The sequence below is a fragment of the Miniopterus schreibersii genome, assembly GCF_964146895.1.
Source record: "Miniopterus schreibersii genome assembly, chromosome: 2".
NCBI classification, from domain to species: Eukaryota; Metazoa; Chordata; class Mammalia; order Chiroptera; family Miniopteridae; genus Miniopterus; species Miniopterus schreibersii.
This window is the reverse complement of record NC_138102.1, coordinates 35,265,554-35,293,363: the sequence shown is the minus strand read 5'-3', so window position 1 is coordinate 35,293,363 and position 27,810 is coordinate 35,265,554. Positions and strand designations below refer to the sequence as shown.

At 41.1% G+C, this 27,810-nt stretch overlaps 1 protein-coding gene across 7 annotated transcripts in view; it reads left to right on the top strand.

Annotated features, from left to right (window-relative positions):
* CLYBL (citramalyl-CoA lyase) overlaps positions 1-27,810 on the top strand; it is a 218,978-nt gene that overhangs the window by 72,410 nt on the left and 118,758 nt on the right. The gene's annotated exons all lie outside the window — the stretch shown is intronic.

Sequence of the window (27,810 nt, the reverse complement as noted above, 5' to 3'; positions counted from 1 at the left end):
ATATACCACATTTTATTCATTCATCCATCACGGACATTTGGGTTGTTTCCAGTTTGGGGTATTATGAATAATGCTGCTGTGAACACTGTGGACATATGTTTTCAGTTCTCTTGGGTAAACCTAGGAGTAGAATTGCTGGATCATGTGGTAACTCTAAGTTTCACATTTTGAGGAGCTAGGATGCATAATGTTTTGTGCCTGTGTTATAAAACTAATTATGAAGCAAGTTATCAAGTCAATTATTATTAGGCCTGTCTCTTCCACTAGGTTTCAAGTTTCTTGAGACAGGGATCATCCTTGCTCACCTTTGAACCCCTCACCCCAGTCCAGCACCCACCAAGTGACATAATAGATTCTCAGAAAGTTGTTGAGAATGGAGCTGAGCAATGCAGTGTCTTATTGCCTATGACATCACCAACACTCCTGAGACTCAGACTCTGACCCGACACCCCTCCCCATCTCCTCCCTGTAACAAGTGACAGCTTGTCAGGAATACAAGCTCTATATTGCCCAAGGAGCTTTTTCAGCTGGTTGCTGACCCTCTTTTATCTGCTGTGGGGCCTTCATCTGGGTCTTGAGATTTTTCCAGGCTGCCTCATGCCCACAGCAGCATCAGGACCCCACTCCGGTTCATGCAGATGCTTTAAAAAAGATTATTTTAAGCAGCACTGAAACCCAAGCAGAGGCAGGGCTGGTGGAAGCCCTGGCATTTGGGTGCACGCCCCCTGTTTGACATGGTTCACACATCTGCTTTAAGGGGACCTGGGCTGGGAGGCCCTAACATGCCTCTCCAGGCTTTGACTTGGAACATTGTGTAGGAGGTTTAAGAAAGCTTATTTTAAGACTTCCTCAGAAGGCTAGAGCAGCATCTTTATGATGTATTCTGCTACCTTTCACTTTGAGCTTGTGATTTCTAATAACATCTATTTCAGGTTGGATTTAAGAGACAGTGGCCTCTACTGAATTGGACACCTTTGATATTACAGTACTGAGGAGGGGAGGGACACATGGGACAAAAGTCATTATTGCCCAAATTTACAATAGCTTCCCAGCAGCAGCCTGCACAAAAGAAATGTTAATGCAATAAACTGTAAATGGAAGGAAGCTAAGCAGGATTTATGGCTGGTGCAAACCTGCACCCAGTCCCTAGAACCTCCTTCCTCCATCGGTGAGGCATTTCAGTAGTCACAGGAGAATTGAGCTCATTTGAAAGTCAGTGACCACTCTGCACCCCTACAACAAACAGATTCCTGCAGAAACCTGGGAAATCTGATAGAACGGTTAAGGGGGCAAGATCAGTCACTGAGGGCTCAAACCTGAAATCCTGGCTGTGCCAAGAGCACACATCAGCTCTGAGCATATGCATTGCAGCTGCAACCAAAGCACACGTTCTGCTCCTCCTCTGAGTTGGGGATTTCTGCAGATACAACAGATGGCCGGAGTGTTTCCATGTCTCAGCCACAAAGTGAGAGGGCAGTGTGTCATTCGCCAGTCAGGCACTTACCCATCCGTCAGGGCCACTGCTATAAATGGCTGTTTTTTCACCTTTGGGTTCCTGCAGCTTTCATGTCCATTTAGGCTCACACATACCTTTACCTGTGTTGTAACGTGTGGGTTTTCGTTGTCTCCTTGTCCAGACTGCTGTCCTGTTTGGTTTTTTAATTAGCCGAGGAGCACAGTCTAAGTGGAAAATTGCTTTCTGAGATCCCTGTTCTTTGGCTCCATGCTGTGAGGGGCTCCCTGTAATTAAACACATTTTAAAAGTTGTTCTCTTGCGAATGTGCTGTGGATGTCAGTGCTTTCCCACTGGCTGCAGAGTTCTGTTTTTGGTCTGAGACTTAAATATTAATATTAATACTAGCTGTAATTAAAAGAAAACTTGTGTATCAATCGATTAAATATGGGGGATTTCCTCCCCTTTTGGTAGCTGGGGGAAGCAATTTTTATGCCTTAGAGCTAGGAAAATGACTAAGCATCGTGAAGCACTGAGAGGAAGCCTAATAGGAGGTCACGAGATCAGGAGCACAGATGCGAGCAAATTTGAAAAGTCTTCAGTCTCAGGTTGCTGGTCCCCTCACAGATCTAGAATTCTAACTTTCAAAATAAAGTATCCGTATTTCAAATTCCTGCTACAGTTTCAAATGCTACACAAGCTGCTCCATAGAGCTTGTACACAGAGTGACATGTTATTGGGGCCTCTTCCTTGTAGGGGGATCAGTTTGTTGTAATTAACAAAGGATGAAGGAAGCCTTTAGGAAGTTTTGGCTTAGAGGCTCAAAACATAAATTTAGGGTAATAGTTTGTAAGGCAGCTCTTAGAGAAAGTTTGATATTCTATGTAGGATGGCAAGCTGTCCTCTAACCTTGTCTGAAAAGACTTTGCAATTGTTTCTAATAAACATATGGACAACGTTATGGGGCATATAGAAGTCTGACACCAAAACCATGTAATAAAGATCATTCATTAGGCAAAATTATTGGAATTAAAATCCACTTTTCAGGTCCTAATATATGGCTCTGGGCACATGGTAAAAATCAATTTGATCGCTTCCTAGGAGGCCCAGACTTGGGCAAGAAAGAAAAAGAAAAGGGTGACAAGAAGATGAGAAAAGAGAGAGTATGCATATGCTCAACCCCTCTTTTTCCACAAACGTACATGCCATTATGTCATGACCTACGTCGTCTTCTGACCCTGTCTTCTCTGTGATTCCTACCAGAGCTCATAGTTCCTGTCTGTTCCTGCTGCCTGTACTTTCCCAGACCATGGGCATCGTCCTCCAATGCCCTAACCCATTCGGTCAAGTTCTTTAAGCTGCTTTCTTACTTTTGAGTTTTGGTTGATATTTTATGGGCATGACAATATAGGACACATGGAATTCCCGTATGGACTTGAAGAACCCCTGAGCTGTAATTGCAGCACGCTAGTTTCCTCATCTGTAAAATGAGTACAGTCAGAGTGTTGGAAGGCTGGTTGCTGAGAAGTGTGCAGGCAGTGGGGTTGTTTCCAACAACCTTCCTAGTTCATTTCATCTGCAAATGTCACAAGCTTGTGATGTGTAGTCTCACTTGGATCCTCTTTTGCACCGATGGTGCCTCTGCTTCACCCCACAGCTTCTTAAATCTCAGGGTTAGCAGGCCACTGGGTTGGCAGGTATATTTGGCAACATGCATTTGGTTTAATGTGAATAGGAAAGAGATTAATTAAGGATGTTAATGTGGTTTAACATGAAATCTTATGAAGCCTCACAGGACACGTGAAACACCAATCCATACAACACTTACGTATTCATATGCTTCTGAACATTTTCAAGACTATTTGCCTGGCTGTGTTTTTCAATTGTTGGTATCAGATGAGCTCGGGATGGTCACGCCTTGATGGAGTTTCCAGTAGAGGGATTAGTGTCATTTCTGGGCCCCCACCAGAATTCCATTCAGGCTATAAGTAGTCATGCGAAGTCGTAGGTTAAATGATTTGGGAATAAAATGTCATTTGACGTGACAGAAATGAACCCTCGGAGGCCCACAGTTCCTCTGGGACTTGCTCTCACTTACAGTTCTCGTGTTAAGTAATTTTATTAAGTGAGGCAAGGGGGGGCATGAGGTGACAAGAGAAACATTTTTTGCTAACATTTTAATCCTAATCACAAAATTTACTGTGTGTGGCTTTATATGCATGTGTAGCTATAAAGCCCTGGAAGACGATGAAAGTAAAAATTAGAATGCGTTGTTTTTCCTCCCAGGTGTTATTTCAAGCATTGTACGAATTGTCAAAAAGATTAATTGTTGTTGCTTGCAGCTAAACAGATGATAAATTTTAAAATTATATTATTACTGTGTGTCAGCATAAAAGCTCCGTGTCCCCAGTGCGTCACCTTTCTCTATTGCTGTTGACAAGGTTCACATTTTATAGCACACCGCCAGAAGGTGTTGACATATATTCAGATCACTGATTAAATGTTTTAAAAACGTGCCACTCACAAACTAACCCTGATGTTCTAGGAAAGAGTCATTTTTAGGAGTAAGGTTTTTTCTTCGTCATTGACACAAGAGATTTTAAATGGTGCCATTATTTTTGAAAAACCTAATGTGATTACATTTTCTTATTTTAAATAGTGGCATAGCAGTGAAAATCTTTTTTAGGGTTTCATTTCTTCTCCTTCACACGAAAGGCAACAACACGGTGTAAAAATATCCCAAGGAAGGTGCTAAATGGTTACTTGTCAACCCCCCTTTTGGGCACAGGACCCGTGATGTAGGAGCCTGAGGAGGGTTCTGAGGTTGTGTTCCTGTTGTAAAGTCTGGTGTTGTGACTCCTTCGCAGTTCAATGCTGTGACAGCCCTTGTGCTACAAAGTAGAACAACAGACAACTTCTACACAGCAGCTGAGCAGTGCAGAGCCTCTGTGTTCCTCTTCACACTGTTACACTTGAAGGCATCACAGGTCATGGGTTTTTGCATTTTGTGGATGACATAGGCTGGCCTTTAGACCAAGGCTACAGTGAAGCCAGGTGTGTATTTGCTACAGTGATAAATGTAAAGCCTCAAGAATCAACATTTTAATGCTTTCCTTTTCAGTGTATTTGTGGGACACTGTCAATATATTCTCTTGTTTCTCTGAGCACAGCATGAAAGAACTTTAAAGCAAATGATTTATTATTCATTATGGAAGAGTTGGATTTTTTCCCCTCCCTGATTGTCAGGATTGCTTTGTCGATGTCACTTTGGGGTGTGGGTTTTTCCCTCTCTGTACAGAGGAAGTTGACGTTGCCTCAGTGATGTTGCAGAGGATGATGTCAAACAGCCATGAACCCATGTCGATTGTCACTTCGCCCCAGCATGGAGCAAGCTTAGAGATGTTTCAGTGACAGCCTTGGTGCCCTCGGGGACCAAATCTCCAAATGATCTCCATGACCAGAAGTATGTAGGAGGTTAGGAATTGCGTATGGCAGCAGTAATGATAGCTGTCATTTATGAGGCACTTAAAACGTATCAGGGCCCGGCCACGCATGGCTCAGTGGTTGAGCCTCAACCTAGGATCCAGGCGATCGGGGTTCGATTCCCGGTCAGGGCACATACCCAGGTTGCAGGCTCTATCCCCAGTCGGGGGTGTGCAACTAGATTACTTAAAAGAGTAATAACTAGATTACTTAAAAGAGTAATCTAGTTGAGGTGAAAATTTCCCTGGACCCAGACCGTCATTCAAATGTCAGTAGTTCTAAACCTGCTCTTTTATCTGGGGGTTGCTTTACCACCTGGTTTGTGTTTCCATTTGTCCGTCACCCTTTGCCTCCTGGGCCACCATCTCCACAGTGCTTTCTCTGTTCGGTTGACCATAGCCTCTTATATGAAAGCTGGTGGGGGTTTTTTCTTCCTTCTTCGCAACTCCCGTTTTTTTTAATGTGTTGATTTCTTTGGATGGCATTTGTTTCATAAATAAGTTATTTTCTCCACATAGGAGATTTATGCAGAAAAATCTTCATATAAAAAAATTTCTTTTATATAAAGCATTTGTTTTTTTCCTCAAAAACTCACCTTCTGGGTTGAGAGAAGAGTGGAGAATTTGACCTTCTTCTTCTCCTATCCACCAGTTGGGAACTTTTCTACTCTTATGTCAACAGGCATTAAAAACTTGTGCATGTATGACAATGCCTAGCATTCATAAAGACAAGTAGAATGCCTGAATGTTGCATACATTTTATATTTATAAAGCAAAACCAATCTTACCTACGTAGAAAGACTCCTGCGTTTAGTTGTCACTGACTTCTAGAGAAAGCCATCGCTGTGCAGGAGGAAAGCACTGCTGGCTACACAGCCACAGAAAGCGAGTAAGCCTTCTTCCCACGTTAATGATGCTCAGAGCTTCCCTCTCCTTCTCTGGGAGCCTGTCATGCATTTCCTCCAACCCTTCAGATGTCCTTTTTCTTTATCTGACATGTTACAGGGAGGAGTAAAGGAAAGATTTATTCACATGACTTTGATGGTGTCATTCTCTTTTTGGAAGTTCAGTGGTTTAGTTATAGGGATGTTCTTGAATATTTGAAGTCCTGTTCTGAATTTTGAAATAGCCCAATGGGAATAGATTGATTTCCTCCAAAACTAAAACATGGTTATAAACTAATTTGGGTGCTTAAATAATGATCATATCATTAATTTGTTTGTCTAATAAATGTGTGGTGTGTTTTTTGATAAGTTATATATTCACATTATGACCTGTGAACAGGGAAATCAGCCAATGTGTTGAGTACTTTCTAAGCACCAGGCACTCAGCAATGTACACACAATCCCAAAAGGGATGGGTCCACAGCCCAGGAGTGGGGGCTGTTTGACAGTCACACTCAATGAATAGCTGTTGTTTAAATTGATGAAATTAATGCAAAAGGAAGTAGCACACTACAGTAGACTATTTGTTTCAGATTTTTTTTTTGAAGGAGGAGTTAGGGATGGGGTTTGAAGATGAGAGGGCCCTTGATTTGAGTAAGGTACTTCCTTATCCAGCCTTAGTTTCCCCACCCAGGGATATCAGAAAAGCAAAATGTGAAACACTTCACGAATTTGCGTGTCATCCTTACGTAGGGGCCATGCAAGTCTTCTCTGTATCATTCCAGTTTTAGTATATGTGCTGCCAAAGTGAGCGCTGTTCCAGATTATTAAGCCCTTGGTTGTCAACACACTGACTTCCTTCATCTGCACAGTTCATCCTTAGTGCTTAGCCTTTTACTTCCCTTAGCATTGTGCACACAGCCAAACTCAGAAAGCACTGAGGTGACTCTCAATTATCTGAAGCATTTAGAAAACTCAGCTGCCTTCACCTCACCTGGCACATTGCAATGATGCATCTGTTTACATGTAAACAAGTGCAAGCAAAATACAATGAAGGCCTTAAACATAGAATTACCGAATGATCAGCAGTTCCAATTCTGGGTGTATACCCAAAAGAATTGGAAGGAGGGACTCTAACAGACATTTCCGCACCTGTATTCATAGCAGCATTATTCACAATAGCCAAAAGGTGGGAGGAACTCAAGTGTCCGTTGATGGACGAATGGATAAACAAAATGTGGTATCCATACAATGGAATATTATTCAGCCTTAAAAAGGAAGGAAATTCTGGCACATGCTGCAATACAGGTGAAGCTTGAAAATGTTATGCTGGATGGAATAAGTCAGATGGAAGAGGGCAAATACTGTGTGATTTTACTTCCATGCGGTACCAAGAGGAGTCAAACTCATGGAAACAACATATAATAATGGGTACAGGTGGAACCCATTGGGGATAAAAAGGGACATCTGTAATATTTTAAACAAAAATAAAATTTAAAAATTTAAAATAATAATAATAATGGGTACCAGGGGCTGGAGGAAGTTAGTTTTTAACAGGTATAGAGTTTCATTTTGGGATGATGATAAAAGTTCTGGAGATGGATATGGTGATGGTTGCACAACAGTGTGAATGTACGTAACGCTACAGAAGTGTACACTTAGAAATGGTTAAAATGACAAATTGTATATTGTATATATTTTACCACAATTACAAAAACAAAAACACAAGAAAGCAAAGCTACTGGAAAAGGTACAGTGTACCTCTGAACCGAATACACCCAGAAGAGCAAAAATATAAAAAACGTTTTAAAACTTTGTGTAGCTTGGCCGGGCGTGGCTCAGCAGTTGAGCGTCGACCTAGGATCCAGGCGATCGGGGTTCAATTCCTGGTCAGGGCACATGCCCGGGTTGCCGGCTAGGCAGCTGATCAGTGACTCATCATTGATGTTTCTCTCTCAATCCCTCTCCTTTCCTCTCTCTGAAATCAATAAAGGTATATTTAAAACAAACAAACAAACAAACAAAACTTTGTGTAAATCCACCATAGGTCTCTTGCCTGGTCTGCATCCCCAGAGGCCCCTTGTTGAATGCTGCGGTTAAGGTGTCATTCTCAGGGAGGCACAGGGGCTGCACTGTGGCAGAGATGGCGTTCAGATTCTTGGTAGTATTGGATTATCTGTGTCATGTATTTCTGAGACTAAAACTTATCAATAGAGTACCATGTGTGGAAGGTGGTATGGAGTAATTGCAGCTTTCTTGGGCATTTGGCATAAAGTCAGTTGGTAAAGTCACATATACTCAAGTTCAAATCTCTTATAATGTTCTGTTAGACCAACGGGTCACTGAATGGATCACAAATTTGTTTCCCTCTAGCACTGGAGCAGATCTCCATTTATTCTGCTTAGTGTTAGAAGGAGAAGGTGGCGAAGGTGGCTGTAATTAGAGTCAGAGATGTAAACTGACATTATCATCCTTGGCTCTATTCTCTGTGTTTCTCATTGACCTGAGAATCTAACTCTGCCTATTTCCTGGCCATTGGGAAGTATATTTGCTCCTTTTCAGCTTGTATTTTTCCCCTCGCGCCCTCCCTCCCTCCTTCCACATGAAATAGCATGCAGAAAACGTTCCTGGGGAGAATAGGTGTCCAAAAACATTCCTGTGCTCTGTCATTCCTGTGTCTTCCTAAAAAGCCATAGTTGAAAAGTTGTTTTCTCTCTTGCCACATTTCTTCTCACCTTCTCAGCTTGATTTCACTTTCTTTGAAAGATCACAACCCTTTATAAATTTTTAACTTCAAGAAATTGCCCACTCTCTCCCAAGTTCTTGACTAGAGGTGGGAGTTTATTTTGTAGGCTTTGATGTGTGAATTCTTTCAATAAAAAGAAATGCAGATGAGCAACTGTATGGAATGAAGCGGTAGGTAGGAAAGATGTGGTCAGGAAGAGAGTCCGCTTACTGCATTTCAGTGGCTGGCTTCACTCCTACCTATCTTTAAATTGGTGGCTTGGGTTTTTCTTTGTTTGTTTGTTTCTAAAGAAACTTGAGATTGGACAGTGTTTCTCCTTCCCCTCCAGAGGCCCAGAGCAATGTGGCCGGTTGCATTCTGGACTGGGCAGCACTAACATTTGTTCTTCCCCGGGACCGTCTGCTACTTTTCTCTGCCCCAGTGGAGCTGGGGGAATAATAAAGCTGTTATTATTTATCCTGCACAGCATTTTTGTCAGTGGTCTTTGTCATTGAGACTTATGAGGTCAACGTAGGACACCAGGGAATTTGTGAATTTTTATCCAGCAGGGAGAGAGGCAAAAGAGGGGGTTATTTTTCCAGGGATGTTGCTTTTCCAAACCCCGTCAGTTTTCCCAGTCCTTTTCTTTGCCCTTTTCCTCTGCTGTTCTTTCACGGGCTGTATAGTGACCGCTGAACTCGACACCCTTGTCAAGCCCTGTCTCCTTGTTGCCATCACCACCCTGTTGATCAGCCTTTTCCCATCTGTACTACCCAATTAGCTCCCAACCAGTTTTCTGCCATTGGAGAATATAGAAAACCCATTTCCTTAATCATCAAGTTTCTCTACAGTGGTCTCTACTTTTCCTCTCATTTAAATACCCTTTTCTTCAAGACAAAAACCGTTAAACATGGTTCCGGAAAGGGCAGTCCTTGACTCAAGCATCACAGCTCTCTCACTCTCTTACCCCTTTGCTTGGGAAGGAACCTGCTTCCTGCCTCCCTAATTTTCTCAGATAAGAGGAGTGATTCTTCCTCTCCAGTGTCACCCCCTCCTCATTTCTTTCTTCTCCTTGGGGAATCCTGGTGCACCAATTTAGCCCCTCTCTCTTCTGGTTTTTACTCCTTCCCCCTTGGTGGAAATCTTCCCCACAGCCTACAAAGATATTCTACACAGATCTCTGTCAAAAATGAAATAAAACATAAACTTTCCTAAGCTGTCAATGTCTCCCAACTTCTCTTGATGCCTAACTTCTAGAAGAGTAGTCTGCACCCACCTTCCCTACTTCCCATTAAAGTCCCGCTGAATTCTCAGCCCATTAGGACCATGCTCATCCCTCTAACTCTGAAACTGACTCCTACGGCCTCAAATGCCTTCAGAATTGCCAAATCCAAGCCTCTGTTTTTAATTCTCATATTAGTTGGCTCTCTCCCATTCTTTGGTGCTGTAGATCATGCCCTCTTTCTCAAAACTCTCTTCCCTCTCCCCTACTGTCAAGGATGCTGATCTCCCTGGATTTTCATCCTTCTGTTGGAACATTCCTTCTTGTTTTCCTAAGAGGGGTTTTCATCCTTTAGTGGGTCCTAAAATCCTGGTACTGTCCAAGGTGTCTTTTCCTCCAAGTCATTTCCTCTGTTGATAATATCCTTTTCATTTCTGATGGTCTCAGAATCTTATTTTAACCTGGATGTGTGTATGGCTGCTCAAATTTGGTGAATAGCAAACTGAGTTTATTAGATTTCTCAAAACATTTTCCTAAATAATGGCTTGGTTTTAGCATGCTCTGTTGTGATATATCTCTTTGCCTGTCTATTAATGCAACTAAACTTTGAAAGGCAGGACTTGTGTCTTTTCATTTTATTTTATTTCATTTTACAAAATCTGTGCTTGATTGTTGCTGGTATATGGAAATGTTGCTTGATTGTTTTATATGAATATTTAACTTTTTATGAAATAATACAAGATATAGTTTTAAAGTCAAATAATGCTATAAGGCCTCCTGGACTCCACGTCTGGCTCCTAGCTCCCCAAGGCAACCACTTTGAACTCTTGGCTGTTTTACCTCCAGTGCTTTTAAATAATATACTGTTATTCTTGATTTTTACTTCAATTTTAGACATTATCCCTTGATTTCCTCCTATAGAAGATGAAGGCATAGTTCTCTTTTGTCATGCCACACCCCTGTATAAACACACTACACACTTCTGTATTTATACTCTGCCAATGAAAATACTGTTCACAGCTGAGCCACACAGTACACTATCAGTGTTTCCTTTCTTGTACAACTTCTTCCTTTCTCATACAACTTTTATTCCCCTACAGTTTGTCACTGATTCCATTTTATATTGCCCTTATTTTCTGTTTAGGTAAAACTAATTTTCTCTCCAAGCCCTCTGATAAAGTCCTCCATATTAAGCAATCTATGCTTCCCTTTTTAAAAAATTAAAAGAAAAAAAATTTTTTTAGGAATCCCTTCTGGAGCCTTCTATCCTGAACTTGTTACTTTTTAGGCCAGCTGCATTTTATGTTTCTAGGACTTCGCTTATCTATAATCCTGATTTTTTTGTCACTCACTCTCTAAACTGTCTTCTTTCTTGGCTTATTTCTTCATTTGGGGTTGCATATCCTCTAGTAGTTATCTGGAAAATGGTGCCTGAAAGGGAATTTGTTTTAATGACTTTATATATCTGAAAATGTCTTCAATGTTCTTTAGACTTCATGGAGAATATTTTCTTTGAAAAACATTTTTTCATAGAATGTTTAAAGGCACTGACCCCTTGTCTTCTTGATCCCTTTTTATATGAAAAATTTTCCCCCTCTTGAATGTTCTAAGGTCTCTCTATCCCTGGTCTTCTCACACTTCCCCATGATATACTTTGACGGGGGTCATTTTTAAATAATTATGTAGATGCTCAGTAGGCCTTTCAGCCTGGAAACTAGTTTTTCAGTTCTGGGAGCTTTCTTTGTATTTCTCTCATAAATTATTTTCTCCATTTTTTTCTAGTTCCTCTTTCTCAGACCCTCATTGCTAGAATGTTGGACCCATTTTAATTCTCTCATTTTTATCTTTTCTATTTTCCATTTTTTTATTCAACTTTTTGGGAGTGCTCAACTTTATCTTCCACTACTTTTCAAAGAAAAATTATTTTGCTTTCATATTTTTATTTCTGACAGCTTTTCCATGTTCTCTAATTTTTAAAAAAATAAGTGATATTGTTTTTTTAGATGTAGTATCATATTTCTCTTAGAATATTAATACCAAGTGTTTTGTTAATTTTCTTCTACTGTCTGCATTGTCTGTTTCTCGAGTGCTCTGTTTGGTTGTTGTGGTCGGTCTTTCATGTAAGTGCCTTCATCAAATGTCTGATTTGTAGCTATCAGTCTATACTTGAGAGTGAGGACTTAAAAATCGGTAGATAGCTCTTTGTGTGCTAATTGATGGGCCTCACTGTAGGGCTATCAGATGGCAACCTGACACCTTTACTAGGGAATCACAAAGTATCAGGGTGCCTTTTGGGCTGTTCTCTTGGGCCCTTCTTTGTTACTCAGAGAGGAATCCTCCAGCCTTCTGGTTTCTGGGGATAAAACCTGGCTTCCAGCATTCTGGAAGCTAAGGGGGAAGGGATGTGGGGAATCCCCAGCTTTCCAAATGCAGACTTTCTCTTAGTCCTAATTTTCACCTCCTTGACGAAATCCTCCCCAGTGTTTTGCATCCACAAACTGGAAGCTGTTTTGGTTCAGTTTCTTCTGTTACTTCCTTTGCTCTATTGGAATGGGGAAGTTGGTAAGGGAAGGTTCTAAGCGCTCTTTTTACAGGTTTTCAAACAATCCTTTTGTTTAAACCCACAACCTTGCCTTCAGAGGTACCCGGACCCTCAGTTCCTAAGCTTTCCCAGAATTCTGTTGTGGAAAGAAGCCTGATTCTTTTTGGCTTGTCACACACACCTCTTTGTCCCCAGCACTGCTGGCAGTCAGTAGTGAGCTTTTCCTCTGTTGATTCACTTTCTTTTTCCAAATTTGCTGACATTTGTTATAAGGGGTTTTCTTCCTCCATTTTATCTGTTCCTATGGATTTATACTCCTCCCCCCTTTAATGTGGGTGTTTTGAAAGGAAGTGGAGATAACCACTTATTGATCAGCCATGTTTCTGCTTTTGATTTTAGTATTTTTATCTAATATTCAGCCAACCTTATGAACTTTTATTAGTTTTTTAAAATTATGATTATTGACTTTTAGTTTTTCAAGTTTGTTTTATTGTGGTAAAATACAAATAACAAAAATTTATCACTTTAACAACTTTTAAGTGTACAGTTTGTTGGCATTTAAGTACACTTACATTGTTACAACCATAATTATCATCCATCTCCAGAACTTTTTTCATTTGATCAAACTGAAACTCTATACACATTAAATAATAACTCCCCATCCCACTTTCCCCATCCCACCTCAGCCCCTGGGACAACTACTGTTCTACTTTCTGTCTTCATTATTTTAAGTACTCTAAGTACCTTATATAAGTGGAACCGTACAGTATTTGTCGTTTTGTGACTGGCTTATTTCACTTAGCCTAACGTCCTCAAGGTCATGCATGTTGTTGTATGTGTCAGAACTTCCTTCCTCTTTAAATCTGAATAATATTCCATTGTATGTATACACCACATTTGGTTTATCCATTCATCTGTGATGAACACTTGGGTTGCTTCCACGTTTTAGCTGTTGTGAATAATGCTGCTTACACATGCATGTACAAATCTCTCTTGAAGATCCTGCTTTCAGTTCTTTCCAATATACCCAGAAGTGGAATTGCTGCATCATATGGTAATTCTACCTTTTAAGTTTTTTGAGGAACTATCATACTATTTTCTGTAGTGGCCCTACCATTTTACATTTCCACCAACAGTGCACAAGTGTTCCAGTTTCTCCACATCTTCACTAATGCTTGTTATTTTCATACTTTTTGATAGCAGCATGAGGTAGTATACCATTGTAGTTTTGCTTTGCGTTTTAATGATCAGTGATATGGAGCATCTTTTCATGTGCTTATCCGCCATTTGTATATCTTCTTTGAAGAAGTGTCTATTCAAATCCTTTACCCATTTTTGAATTGTTTTTTGTTTTTTGTTGAGTTTCAGGAGTTCTCTGTATATTCTTTTACTTTTTCATCCTCACCTGAGGATACGTGGTTTTTTTATTGATTTTAGAGAGAGAAGAAGGGAGAGGGGGAGAGAGAGAAACATTGATATAGGAACATCAATTGGTTGCCTCCTATATACACCCCAACCAGGGATTGAACCCACAACCTAGGTATGTACCCTGACCACGAATCAAATCCAAAATCTTTTGGTGTACGGGATGACACTCCAACCAACTGAGCCACACTGGCCAGGATTCAAAGTGTTCTTTCTTCATGAGTAATCAGTTTTTCTTTCTGTTTTATTTTTTTTTAATTAGGCATTTAAAAAAAATTTTTTTTTAATATATCTTTATTGATTTCAGAGAGAGGAAGGGAGAGGGAGAGAGAGAGACAGAAACATCAATGATGAGAGAGTCACTGATGGGCTGCCTCCTGCACGCCCCCAGCTGGGGATCGAGCCCGCAGTCCGGGCATGAGCCCTGATTGGGAATTGAACACTGATTGCCTGGATCCTAGGTCGACACTTAACTGCTGAGCCACGCCCAGCTGGGCTAATTGGGCATTTTATAGATTCACTGCGATATGTTTAGGTGTTGAGTTTTGTTTATTTATCCAGCTCATGACTGTACTTATTTAACGTGAGAACTTACAATTTTTTTAGTACTGGAAACATCCCAGTCGTGACTCCTCATTCTTTCTATTCTCTTAGACATTTATTTTACATGTCTCATTCTGCCCTTGTTTCCTGTCTTCATGACTTCCATCACCTACCTTTCTGTGCCTGGTCTGTATGGTTTTCTTTCATTCATCCTGTAGTTCACTAATTCTTTCATCAGCCATGTCTAATCTACTGTTTTACTTATTAATTTTATGGTTGTATTTTTCCTTTTAAAAATGCTGTTTGGTTCTCTTTAAAATTAATTTTTATTTTCAATACAGCCCTGTTCTTTCAATGGTTACTATTTCTTCTTGAATTGCTCTAAGAACTTCAAACATATATATTTCAGATTCCTTCTTAAGTTTTCACTTATTTCTATTTCCCAAGTATTTATACACCCCTATGTTATACTTGCTAACTCTTCTGCCTGGTGGTTCACATGGTTGGGACTCTTTATTGTGGGCTCATCTTCAGTAGGAGTTGTTTATGCCTCTGAATCTTTGTGCCCTGGCTTGGGATACATGCTTGCAGCACTGCTTTGTATTTTTCTTCTGCAAATCAGTTGTTTTAGGGTCTCAAACTCAAGTTTTAAAATTTTAATTTATTTATGATTTCTAACCCTTCCAGGCAGCATAAACTTGATGCCTACACTTGCTCTTAGCACAGGCTCCTGGTTGAGATGACTTATACAAAAGGCTTTGTTTATTTTCACAGAGCCTAAGCCAGACCTCAGATGCCTTGCTGTTTCTTTGCTGGATATCGTTCTTCTAGTTCCCTATTCATGGATTAGATAGCTTTTTAAGGGGTCCAATTTGTCCAGTTCCCTCACCTTGCACAGGCCCAAGCTGGTGTTGACATCCCGGCCGCCAGTCCTTGTTCCAGGGCTGATACCCCTCTTCATACGTAGCATCAGCTCCAGGAGCTTCAGCCCTGGAGTTCCTGCTTTGTTTCAGCACTTAAAGATTTCATTTCCTTTTTGTTTCAAGCTCTGCTATACATTAAACCTTTTTAAAAAAAATTTGGAGGGGCCTGGACAGTGCAGCTCACCAGTTGAGCGTTGATCCACAAACCAAGAGGTCGCTGGTTCTGTTCCCAGTCAGGGCACATGCTCGGGTTTCGGGCTCAATCCCCAGTAGGGGGCATACAAGAGGCAGTCAATTGATGTTTTTCTCTTATCTATGTTTCTATCTCTCTATCCCTTTCCCTTCCTCTCTAAAAATCAATCAAAAACATTTTTTTAAACTATTTTTTGCTTTCGATTATCCAATATTTTTGCATATTTTAAGCAGGAATGGGGTCTTCGTTGACTCAGCCTGCCATGAACCTTATTTGTCTTTGTACTGCTCATCCCAGAGGAATTACTGGTCCATACCAGGTGCTGGATGACTGACTGACTGACTGACTGACTGACTGACTGACTGTAGGAATGAATGAATGAGTTTTTTACCTCCAGAAACAGATGGAAGCAGTGTTTTGGTGAGTGACACCTCTTATCTGTTCAGGGGCACTGGAGCAAGCATAATTTGCTTGCCCGTGAGGACATAAGTGAAGAAAGTTCCCAGTAAACAAAATGAAGGGAGAATAGGACTTCCTATGTGCGCTTTCTCTAAATGCTGAATAGTGGGAACATTTACTGCCTCACACTGCTTGCTATCCAAAGGTGGACTGAACGTGGACTGAGGAGTGAGTTCCTGTATCGTTTGCCAGTGCCTCCACACAGCATCCTCACCAAGAGGAAAGATTAAAGCATCGCTGGGCCTGTTTATTTCCCTCTCTCCCCCCTGTTTTAAGAAAAGCGTGCCTTTGATGAGATATAGCCACAGGCTCTTGTTTTACGTTTTACGTCAACCACCTTTGTTAGAAGCTGGTTATTGATGCCGTGCCCTGTTTTAATTCACACTTCTCGGCTAATCAATTACAGCGTTTATCCATTAATCAGGCGTTCTGACAGGGTCAATAACTGCTTTTTGGGGTTTTGTGAGGGACTGCACGTTATCAAGCAGGAATAATGCCCAGGAGCTCACTTTAAAACAGTGTGACTTTCCCAGGCTGGTGGACTTCCGGAGCAATAAACATCTAGTGGGGTTTTCATATGGTGTTTTTTTAAAAAAATATATTCAGTTGATGGGATTTTCTCACTGAACACTTCATTAGCAGGGCTCAACATTAGTGAAGTGTGGACAGGTGTGCCTCTGTTTAAGAAAAACAGAAACATCAAAAGGTAATTATTCCCATCACATACAAATGGCTGCATTTACCTAAAAAAGTAGCATTAAAGCATGAGCTTCCTTCCTTCATAGTCAGTGTTTACAAACAATGTCTTCTTGGCAGTGGAGTTCGAGAGCAAGGAAACTTAAAGCCAAAATGTTTCGAGCTGCTACTCGATGAAAACCAATCCAAAATTTAGAGCAAATATCTCTATAATTATAATGTGAGTCAAGCAGAAAATGTTTTATAAACAAAAGCTGAGTTTATACACAAATTTCCTAAAGCCCATCTTTTACAAAGAGTGTTTTAAACCTTTGTATCCACATCCCCATATGTGTATACACATACATTTTCAAGATCCCTCAGCGGCTATCATTTTTTACCACATAAGTAGATGTTGTAAAATGTCATAGATATAAAAACTTTTCATTTCACCAAGGGTAAGAAACAGAGGTGGCAGCGTTTAAGTGGAGAGTTACAGTTCGGGTGTTTAAGTTTAGCATACATAATGATGCCAACAGGTTTCAGTGCTTTTTTTTTTTTTTTTTATGACAGATGTACCAACATTTAATTGTTTTTCATCCAGGGTGGAGAGAAAAGACACTTCTGTAGATTTTTCAATTCTCCTATGTGTCACTTAGCTGTCCTCACCATTGTCTGAGCTCCTTTCTCTCATCCTTTTTGCTGCAATGAGTTGTGTCATTCCCTCATGATCAGCACTTTTGTTGTCTTTGTTTTTTGCTGTACCTCAGAAGTCCATCTTTTCTTTCATCTCCTTCCCATTCATGTGCGAGGGAACAGTTGTGCCCTGGGTGGGGATGTTCCGCTGGGTTTCAAACAGTAGGGTTTCTTTTCATCCCCTTCTGAGCAGGACAATGGGGCCGGACGTCTGTTGCAGAATGCACACACTAACATGCCAGGTTATTTGGTTTCTAAGAAGTCAATAAAAATACTACAGTTAGGCTTAGTCCTTGGCTTGCTTTTTCCCTGTTTGCCTCTCAAGTCTTCTGTTATAAATCTGTCTGTTTCTGATCGTAAAATACAATCTTCCATATTAAATCAAAGCGTGGAATCAACAAACACTTAGAGGAAAATGTTCCTGGCGGTGGAGTATTTTCACACTAGCAGATTTGGCAGTCGGCACCCTCCCTCAATAACAGCCTTGAAACACCCGCCAGAACTAATTAATGGCAGCTACAGCTCGGAGAGGATGTGGAAAAGAATGGATCCCAAGTTGGTCTTGGCAAAACTTTCCCGTGTAAGAAACTAGCTCATCTTTGCATTTAGAGGTGTGCAAATCTGACCGTTTTTGTCCAGGTCACCTTGCCTGATTCTCATTTTGGGGGGAGGTGAGTGTAAGCATGAATGTACCTAGTTACAAACCAGACCCTAAAGGCCATCCCAGCAGTAAAAGGCTAAAGACAAAAAGCTAGAGATGTCTTAAGACACTTTGTTCTCATATTCAGGAACAATCTTCAAAATCCTCCTTAATGAGGTCATAAAAGAAAAAAATGGAACAAGTGTTCCTTGTGTATCTCACTGGGGCTCACCATCAGGGTCACTTGCCACCAGTATCCTATTTAAAAAGGGATTGGGGTGGTTCAGTCAAGCATTGCATTAAGAGAGAGACTTTGATTAATTCCTTCTCTTCTCTTTTGTGCCACAGATAATTTCAGTAAATTTGTGATACTTTCTGCTTAGCCATGGCTGAGGCTTAAAGTTCTTGTTGCGTCATGCTGAGTATTAGCATTTATTGGGGCCTACTGGGCTATGGGGAAGAGGAGCGTATGCTGCAGACAGCTCTAATCTTTAACGAGCAGGGCCCGTCTCAGACATGACTGTTATCTGAGATCTTGGCTTAGAGAAGAGCCTGCTCCCAGGTTGGTGGCAGAAGGGAATCTTGGTGTAAAAGAAGGAAAGACCTAACAGTAAGTAAGATGGTGATTTATGATTTTATTAACCAATGTCACCCCAATAAGTTCAATTTTTTAAAATAAAGATGGTAATTTACTGTGGTTAACATTTTTAAAGGTACTGGGTCTGCCTCTCACTCAGAAACTCACAGCTTGGGGAGTTTTAAGAATGGCTTTCAGAGGAAACAAAAGTGAGAAAGGGACAAGTGAGGGCTACCAATTTGTGCTATCACAGAGGCTGCTGGGGAGTGTTGAAGACTGGGCCTGGGATGGTCAGGATCAGGTCGGAAACTAGATTCTGTTGTCTTTTTTTTTTTTTAAACTAGTCAACTTTGTTGAGAGAGCATCAGAGACATGAAGTGATGTTTTAGTACTGTGCTACAGAAACCCAGTGGCAAATGTTAATTCTTTTGGTTGTTTTGATCTCGAAACGGGTTATGATGTATTTAAAGCACTTAGTTAAAAAAAAAACACAACAACTCAGTCACATACCTATTGTATTTTATAAGCTGATTTTGGAGAGGTACATAATGTTTACTCTGTTGCAAATGCAAGGTCTATTATTAGGTATCCATACATTTAGATGTCACTGAAAAGTTGGATTTGGGTTCTGATGACGGGAACAGCTCCCAGGGGGTTGTTGTGGTGGTGTGTAAATACCCTTTTGTTTGTGGTTACCCACTCTATATCCAGGATCAATTTTTAGGGCTGCTGCTTTCTGTCCTGTTAACTCGGCCCCTGCACATGCGCATGAAAGCAATAGGTTAGTAGTGCTGATTCAGGAAGATGGTTTTGGGTATGGATAGATAGAATCCCATCTTTTCCAGTTGAAGCACTTGTTTTTCAGTGGAAAGGGGGGTAGTTGGGTTTATTTTAATGAAATTATGCATCAGATATGTTTATGTAAACAAGTTAAGGCAAGATGTCAGAATTAATTTTAGAATATGTTTCATAATAATTACTACTGCCCTGCTAAAGGCTTAATTAGCCAATCATAAGAGTTTTTAAAATTATCATTTTAAAATGCAAAAGATGTCAGTCTTCTCGTTAATTCTTTGTTTTGGTACTCTTCCCAGATTAAGGACCCAAAAATGAACCCATTCATTCATCGAATGTTATTTATTAAACTCCTACTTTCTGCCAGGCTCATGGTGTTATAACACCATTGCTACAATTCTTAGTGTAATTAGTTTTTAATTTATATTTGCAATGATTATTTTAAGTAGTGAAACCCCTAAGTATCCTAGTTTTGCTAATCAACTTTAACTCTGTGGGGTAATGATGTTGTCTCTGAAGCATATCTGTGAATAGATTACTCAGGCCTTACCCTAGTCTTGGAATGCTAACTGAAGAGGTGTGATTGATAGATTTTTCCTGAGTTGAAACTGGTGAGAGCCATGGAGGCAATGTGATGCCATGGGAAGGGCACAGGCTGAAAGGGGAGAGCCACTGCTCAGGGCTTGGTGTAAAAATTAAGTTCTCCAAATGTGGTAAAGCAGCCAGCACAGGGCTTGACCCAAGTGATGTCCCCTCCCCCACAGTCTTGTTCCTAAGACACAGGTATCTACAGGACATCAAGCCTTTACACTCTGATTCCCATGATGCACGCTGAGCACCAGGGAAATTACCTAGTCATTACTTCTCTGTGCCACCAAAAAGGGTGCAAGAATGTATTCAGAACCTCATTTCTGTGGGAAATACCTCAAAGACTTTTTATGTCCAGGGAATACCTGCCCCACTTGCTTACTTGATGCATAATTGCAGATATTTGAAGTATTTCCTACAGTGGAAATCTTCCAAATGTTGCTTTTTCATGAAATCAGCATGGTGATTGCCGAGAAGAAAGAGGCCACAACCTGAACTTCCTCAGCAACACCAAGCCCGCCACCGCATTTCTTCCAGGAGTGCAAGTCCTTGATCAGATCAAGGTTTCAGAGGACAGGCAGGGAGGAAGGTCCTGATAAAATCAGAGGAGTGTGGTTCTCCCAGCACCTCATCTTCTGAAACCAAGTGGAAAAAAGGGATGAACACAAGCACATCTCACCATCCCCCAGACCTCCTTTAGGTCAAATCTGGGATCCAGAAAGTAGCAAAAGTAGGCCACCTAGCAAATGAGCCGCTTCCTTTGAACAAAGTAGGAGATCTGGACTTAAAAATACACCTAGTTCTCTCTCCCGCACCCAACGTGTAGTAAATGCTAGCTGAAGAAGTTGTCCTCTTAAACCTTACAATAGATCTCACAGGAAATGATATCTTTTGGACTTCATGTAGAGATGATTAGTATTAACATTAACAGAGCCCACGATGCTGTGTTTAATGTGTTTTGTGATGAGTATTTCCCAAAACCCATTCAGTATAAACTGGGTCCTTCTCAATACTTAACACAGCAGGTTTTTTTGACACATCCAAGATAGCTGTTCTTCTGCTTTGGATTGCCAAAAACTTCTTTCTGCATAGTTATGTTCTAGAGGTTCTACAGGACCTTGCTGTTTGAGCCAGGGAGAGCTAAATGGCAAGGACTATTCAATTGTCTTCGTCCTGTAGATCAAGATGAAGACCTGAATTAAAAGTTCTTTCTTGCCCAGTCAGGCGTGGCTCAGCGGTTGAGCATCGACCTAGGATCCAGGCGATCGGGGTTCGATTCCCAGTCAGGGCACATGCTCGGGTTGCGGGCTGCAGCCGATCAGTGACTCTCTCATCTTTGATGTTTTTCTCTCTCTCTCCCCCTCTCCTTTCCTCTCTCTGAACTCTCTGAAGTCAATAAAGATTTTTTTTTTTTTTTAAAAGAAAAAAAAAAAAGTTCTTTCTTATCTTAAGCTGGAAATAGCTAGCACTGAAAAGAATGACCTGGACTGACTTCTCTTGTCTTTTAAAAGACACGAACCCTAAAAGGGGGAGAGAGAATATCTCTGCATGCTGTGGTATGCCTTATACAATGTTGGTGACCAACAGAGATACTCAGCCATTTATGTGGAGATGATGCACATATGATCTTAGCTCAAGGGCCCTCCACCTATAGGTCATTTACTCAACCTTTATTCTGTGGCCTGTTAGGTTGGACTCCTCCTTTGTCAGTGATCAGCTTGAGTATAGTTGTGCTTAAGGGCACAGGGAATGGTGGTTGGTGGCACATGTCATAAACGTTTCCCTGAGGCGTAGTATCATCTGTGTGCCGTTGGACACATGAGTCTACTTGGGGCTGAATATCTTCCGAGTTTAATGGGCTTTGGAAATGTATATAAATGGGAGGGGGGAAAGAGAGACCCGAGGGTACATCCTCACTCCTTTCCTTCCCTCTAGAGGGGACCAAAGAAAGTGCAGATGGCCATTGGGCCGTTGGTGAGTCATTGAAAGGATTCTTTTTCTTTCTCTGTCAGTTAACACAGCATGATTTTCGTCTGTTGATAAACCTTAGGGAGAAGGGAGGAAGAGAGGCACTGCATCCTGGACCACTTTCAGCTTGTACTTGAGTGTCTTGTAGGTATGACTTCCTGACTCCCAAGAGCCACTGTCACCCCCACCCCCCATCAGTGCTGTGTTAATATTGTTAGTGTTGTTATCAGACCAACTTTTGGCCAGATGGTGGCAGGGGACAGAGCCCTGTTGGTTCCATCTTTCCAAGGTCTTGCACCATAGCTCTGGATCTCAAGCTGTTCCCGTGGGCACTCAGGAAACTGGCTGCTTGTTTGGGTAGTTAAGGCCTCGGGTTCCTAGGTTAATGCATCCATTCAGTATCTGGGTTGCTGTTCAGAAATGGACTAGCGGGTGTGCAGAACCAAGCACCACCACGGTCTGCAAGTGCGTGGACAGTGTGGCGGCCTGGTAGCAGGTGGGAGTGAATGGCCTCCCTCGGGGCAGCCTTGGCACGAGCCATGTCTGGGCAGAAAGCACTTGGCTGCATTGCTGACCTCCTTTTTAGTGAGAGCCTGGGACTTGAAGCACTTTCCTTTCATCTTTCTTAGGACGGGCCATACGAAACATAAGAGGAGGGGCAAGGTGGCTCCATCCCTGCATGGAGATGGGGTAGGACTAGGGGACAGGGCGCCTCTGAGCAGTGGCTTGCAGGGGACTGGCCACACACAGGCCCCATAGGCCTAGAGAGCAGCAGTGCAGCCCAAGATGCTTCTGCAGGGAAGCCAAGGGGCAGGTGCCACAGCCTCAGTGGGAGGACCATGGAAACCAGGGAGGATGGCAGCACAGCACCAGCCTGCCAGAGAACCCAGGAGCCCCAGAGTGAGCTTCCTTTAGAGAGACTTCGGGACGAGGGTCCTGGGTATGTTGTACTTTGTTAAATACCTTGCTGACCGGTCACAAGTATACATACACGTGTTTCCGTGTCTGAACCTTGCTGACCAGTCACGATGGAAAAGTAGCCTGCCACATGGGCCAGTTCTGCAAGGTGTTTAATATAAGCCAAATATTGGCAGCTTGTAATATATAAAGAAAAATAAACATGGACTGAACAGTTAGATGGATTAGTATAGTCAAAATAGGGCTAGAAAATCCTTGCTCAAAAGCTGAAGACAACTTTAATTTCTACCTAAATAAAAAGCCTAGCAGCACAACAAATGACTCTCTAGCTTGCTTTAAAAAAAAAGGAAGAATATCTCAAAACATTGAACTAAATCTTACTATAATTCCATAGAAAGAACAAAAACATTTGCAGGTGGTTAGCTTGTGATAGGTGATGAAGTCCCATTCAATTGGTCTTCTAATTTTTAAAATGCTTTACAATAATTATTACCAATACCATATAATTAGGAAGGGAAATTTATTTAAAGCTAATTTAATATTTTGGCTTTTGCATTCATTTATATACTCATTTCTCTATTTAAATAGCATCTATTATATGCCAGGTATAGTGCCGGGGTCAGCAAAAAAAACCATGAAAACCATGACTCCCTGAAATCATGGCTCTTAAAACTAGTCCTTTGTCTCTATTTCCCTTCCCCCCAACTGTTACATCTTGTTCCGCCTTATCATTGTGTTAAGAGATTTAGATTAATTTTTAAAATCTTGTAATCCCAGGAATGTAATATGCATAGGAATGGTTAGAGAAGAGAAAATCTTAAAGAAATTTTAATCACTGGGCAGTTGGCTCTATCAAGGAAATGAACAGACTTGTTTGTGTAGACATGGAGGGCTGCTTAGGCTGAGCTGAACCCCTGTTGTAATTTGAATGCTTGAAAATGCTTTCCACTTTATTGTCAAAATTACTGCCTTAACTTCCTCCCTCTCTCCATTTGCCTATTTCCCTTGCTTTTTATCCTGTGTACCGCCAGTGTACAGCATAGTGGTGTTTAACTACTTCCTGGAGGCATTGTTAGTCATAGGGAGCTCTAGTTCGTTATGGATGCAGATAAATGGGGGTTCAGCCCATCAACTACAAGTTGGACTAATTTGGAAAATCTGGTTCCTCTGCTCAAAAGAAATGGTTTATGCTCCTGTAAAATAACTGTGTGCATTTCGTAGTTATTCTGAACCACCAGAATTTGTGGGTCCTGCTTGATGCTAGAACTGGAATTTACTTCCCAATGGCAAGGCGTCTTCGCCTAGAATGTTTGTCCCTGTGAGAGGCGAGGAAAAGCTGGACAAGTTCCTTCTCCCTTTCCGCGTGTGGCGTGCCTTTGACTTTTCTTCTCCATGGTTAATATTGAGTGGAATGTAACCCTGAATCTTTCACCAGATGTCGTCTCGCCATCTTAAAGGGAAGAAGAAAATTAAAATGGATGTTTTGAATGTGCTCGACTTTTATTTTGTTCAGGCCCAAACTGAATGAGGCAAAGAGGTTAAAATCTTTTCTCGTTCCACCTGAGTAAGCATGAAAACCTACAGTTCTTAATCTTTTAAAAGAAAAACAGCCCTCCTCTGTCTGTGGGATTTCTGATCCATTTCTCCCACCCTGCTCCCCTGCTCTGCACTTTTTTAGTCAAATACTGTCTGGACTTTTGTGAGCCAATAACCTCCCTCCTCACCTCTTCCCCTCTCGTCCCCCACTCCTCCCCTGTGGTCACACAAAGCGAGGAGCCCACAAAGACAGAGTTTCTGGGTTTTGTATTTGACAGGAGGATGGAGTGCTGGATATATTTAGGACACAAAATGATCAGTTAGAACTTTATCAAAAAAGAAACGTGTTGGTATCAGGAGAGGGGGAATAAGGAATGTGAGAGAAACTAAGATTTTTTTTTTAAATAAACAAATAAAAGAGAATATAACGTTGCTTTTCGTGACATTTAACTGACTTTTCCTTTGGCACAAACCAGTAGGTGTGGCAGTGACTTTGAACCTCCTAAATTAACAAGTGATATTAAAAAAAAAAAAATTCCCATGGGAGGGAGGGGAGCTGGAACCTGGAAGCTTTCTGCTTATTAATGTCTGTCAATAATAACCAGGGCTCGTATACCGTCTGCAATTTAAAGCCGGGAACGTGAGTCCTCACTGTTTTGCCTCCTGTTGCCATGATTGTGGTCAGGGCACTTCTTTGTGACTTAGTTCTGTGTCTGTATAACTCTTGGTCTCCAATGTGTCTGTGGCTAAACCCTTAGCGAAAAGTTCCAAACCCGGTTCCGTGGGTCAAATCCTGCCCACCACCTGTTTTTGTATGGCCCTCAATCTGAGAATGTTTCCTTCAGATGAATGACTTGATAATAGGGAGTATTACCTTTGAACTCCAGTGAAGCAAAATGCTGTGCCTTCCCAAAAGAGTGCTTTTTTCCTCATGAGTGATACATATTACCAAAAAATTGTACTCAATTTAATTTTTAATTTTGTCAATAAAAAATGTGTGGGAATTTGTGTTCTATCTTGTTATACAAGTCCTTATATATAATTTGCTTGCATTTGTCTCTCAGCTTACAAAGCCTGAAATATTTACTATCTGGCCCTTTCAGAAAAAGTTTGCTGAGCATGTTTTACACTCTAGCACATAGAGACAGAGATTCTTGGCCTAAATATCTGTATTTTCTAAGAGTAAAGCTTTTCTGGCAAGGTGGATGTGAGTTACTATGCTTCAGCTTGTGCCATGCCCTGAGAAAACTGGCATCAGTTGTGAAATGTGGCATAACGTGGTCAGCAGCTACATGTTTGAAAATTTAAACTTACAGAATAAAATAAACCTGGGTTTCCCTATATAAAAATAGGAGCAATAACAGTACTTATTTCATAGGATTGTTGAAAGGGTTTAGTGAGATAATGCAAAAAAGGATTTAGTGGATGTTAGAAAAAAAGAACAGAGTCTACCACTGAGACTTACGTTTGTTCGCCTTCATGTGGCTCCTGGTACCTTTTATTTTCACATTTTGTATCTGTGTACAGACACACTGTCCCTTGTACACTACAGGTACCTACATAATGCTCTCATAAATTTCAGGTAATGGAAAATATACTCTGGTTGTGTCAACCTATTAATTAAGCTCTGAAGACCTGGGGACATCAGAGAGGAGATATAAACCTGACTTCTTTATTTTCTGCAATGCTGACCAGTAGCATGGAAGCCGGCTCCCTGGTCTCCTTGATAGGTGTGTTCCCCATATGTGGCAGAGTGCCTGCCACCATCTGCGCGCGCGCACGTGGGTGTGGGCGTGGGTGTAGGGGTGTGTGTGTGTGTAAACAACATGCCTGAGTAGAGTCCTAGGTGACGCTGTGCTCCAGACCTGTGTGTCAGGGAAGTGAAGGGGGAGTATCTTCTTCTTAATAGCAGCTATTATTGATTGGACTTCCGGTGTGTGAGGCACTTGATTGGCCGTGTTATATGCATCATTTCATTGACTTCTCACAATAATCCAAGTCAGAATATGAATCTGAGATTTAGAGAGGTTAAGTAACACTCTTAAGGGGTCACCAGATCCAGGTCTGCTGGGTTCTAGAGCCCATGCCCTTAACTGCTGCTCTTTCCTCACCGATCACCTCCTTTCCAGGGAAGTGGAGAAGGTCTTTGGAGCTAGCTAGTTTGGGACTCATGAGCATTGTTTTCTCCTTGAAACACAGACTAGAGCAATTATGTGGGCAAGTATATTATTAACGACTTTCTTTACCTCTTCTCTGAGCTCAAGAACAACTGACATCTCAGAGTTAGGAATTATGCCCTGGTCACCAGTTCCCCTTGTTTCTCTCCTAACTCAGGGGTGTCATCACACATCTGCAGACATGGCTAGGCTGCAAGTTGAAGTGAGGCAAACTACAACACAAGTAAGGGGTCCAATCTTTAGAAAGGGCAAGCTTCTGTATACTTCAATTTCTTCTCACCTTTTTTGGTGGATTGTATGGAATCACATGCAAGTTAAATCCTTGAGTGCTACATGCTGGACGTTTCAGGCAATGAGAAATGAGCTTTATGGTAATTGAGAATGAAGCTAAGGAAGAAAATTTTATTATTAATCAAAGGCTTAATTGCCTCTGGGACATTTCAAATAAATGCCATGCTGTATTTAAGGAGCAATGTTCTGTAAGTGAGATGCAGAAATTCTTTAATTAAACCATCGTGGGTATTCCCTGATTGAAATATCGGCCTTTATTTTCATAGTTAAACCTTCATGATTCATGTAACAACTCAATCAGGGATTGAGTAAATTAAGGGCTCCTTGAAAGAACAAATCAATTGTATGAAATTGATTGAAATTATTTGTTATTTCTGGGACAGTCTTCATTATACTTATTTGTATTGATCAGAGCATATTTTTGGTGCATTTTCTATTTAGTGGTCTTGTAGAATAAGCTATTTTTCAGCCTGCAGGGGACAGATTGTGGCTATGGTATAGTATAGGGCAGACAGTTCTTAGAAGAATTTGTCTTAGAAATGGAACAGAAGTAAGGTTTTCTTGTCATTGAGAAAAGCAATGATGATGACTTGGATGGTTCCTACAATTAAGCAGGAAGGAAGTTGGTAAGCAAATTGGTCTAACAAACGTGAGAGTGGCAATGTACCAGGCCTGTGCTAGATGCTGATAAACTCGTATCAGCAAAAGGCTGAGTTCTTATTGCCAACTAAACAGACCCAGAGACTCAGACTCAGAAACAGACTAAGGAGACTTGCTGGCTTTCTCATCGTACTTGGAAAAAACAGAAACAAAAAAATGAAAACTTAGGTAGTCAAAAGTTTCAACTTAATAGACTGCTCACTTTGGCAAAAGAGCCTGACATGGAACTCAGTAAATTTTTAAAAGGCAGGAATGGTTTATTTTGCCAAGCTAATGCTGTGATTTCATTTAATTCTTAAAAAGAGAAAAATTACCATCTGAAATTATACCGAATCTTCATACAATCACAAACTTAAAAAAAAATTATTTAGATTGAGTAATGAGCAAGTAAAGAAGTCATCAAGTAATGGTGTTTTATAAAATGAGTTTGTACTGAAG